The sequence below is a fragment of the Trichechus manatus genome, unplaced genomic scaffold, assembly GCF_000243295.1.
Source record: "Trichechus manatus latirostris isolate Lorelei unplaced genomic scaffold, TriManLat1.0 scaffold00268, whole genome shotgun sequence".
In the NCBI taxonomy this organism is placed as follows: Eukaryota; Metazoa; Chordata; class Mammalia; order Sirenia; family Trichechidae; genus Trichechus; species Trichechus manatus.
Window position 1 is genome coordinate 1,930,034 of NW_004444204.1, and position 1,436 is coordinate 1,931,469.

General features: G+C 44.7%; 1 pseudogene; it reads right to left on the minus strand.

Moving 5' to 3' along the window:
* Positions 1-303: 303 nt before the first annotated feature.
* On the minus strand, positions 304-1,435 carry LOC111819089 (T-cell receptor alpha chain V region 2B4-like; annotated as a pseudogene).
* Between the last annotated feature and the right edge of the window lies 1 nt (position 1,436).

The window sequence follows — 1,436 nt, forward strand, 5'->3', positions numbered from 1 at the left end:
TCCCACAAGTGATTTTAAAAAATGCAAATTGCCACATATAAGAAGTGAAATACAGGTGTTCATGTAGGGGGAAACTCAAAAAAACCTGTTGCCTTCGAATCAATTTCAACTCATAGCTACCTTGTAGGACAGAGTAGAACTGCCCCATAGGGTTTCCAAGACTGTAAATCTTTAGGAAGGCATACTGCCCCATCTTTCTCCCAGGGAGCGGCTGGTGTGTTTGAACCACCAACCTTCCAGTTAGCAGCTGAGCACTTAACCACTGCACCTCCAGGGCTCCTTTGTGTAGGGGGAAGGCAGAACTAAAACAAACAAAAACAAACCCCCACTGGATTAATTGAAGCAACAATGGAATGCATGCAGATTTCTATACCAGGTATCTGAGAAGAGGGCAGGTTCTCATGCTCCTGTGTATCAATCCCCATGCATGAGTGTGAGGAAATGGATGCAAGGAATTAGCTCTGGGGAAGTAGCAACAATTAAGGGTAAATACTACCTTTATTTGCTCAGACTATTTGAGATAGGTCTGAGTAACTATCTAGATCATTTGGAATCATGCCCAAAGTGGAGGCAAAGGATCTGACTCAATGATATGGCTAACATATTGGTGGGAGTCAGGGGTAGTGATGTTTAATAACAACTCGCTTAGATCAGGAAGCTGCAGTTACTAGAATGCACGTTTATGTATATTTGCATTTTTCCTCATTATTGAAAGCACTGTGATTTCACTGAATTTGCATTTCCCTAAGCCCCATTTGGAGACTGATAACAACCCACACATGGCTCTTCATCAAAGCTGGGCAACAGAACAGCACCAGCCACAGGTTTGTGTACAGGCTGCAGGTGCCTGGAGAGCACTGTGTTAAAGGCACAAAGATATGTGGCTGAGTCTTCGGGCTGGGATTCTTTGATGTACAAGTAGCTATAACCCTCCGTAGTAATAAGAGTGGCTCTTATACATCTTTCTTTCTGTTCATCCCTGTTTGAAAGCAGTACAAACAGGACCTTTGGGGCCTTTGGCTAGTTCCCAGCTGTACCAGTGTAAGGCATAAAAAGAACTGGAAGGGAAGCTGCAGGTGAAATTGGTGCTCTCTCCCTCCTGAACGTGCAGCGACTGAGGACTCTGTTCCACATTGACTTTGCTGCTCACTCCTGCTCAGAAAGACAAGGTCAGACATGAAAACTGGTCTGTCTACACAGTTTGTGTTTTCTTCACACATTCCCAAATAAAACCCTGGATGCATCCCTCTTCCTTACCCCGTCTCCTTGCCCCAAGCTGGTCAGAATGTCTTCAGCAGCTCCTGAACTTACCCCCAAAATGAAGCCATAGGATCAGCAATGAGGCCACCAAAGGATTCTTTTCCATTTATCCTGCCCAGGAACGTTCTGCAGCCTAGATCTGTGGAAATATTCTGCTTCAGAAGACAGGATTATGA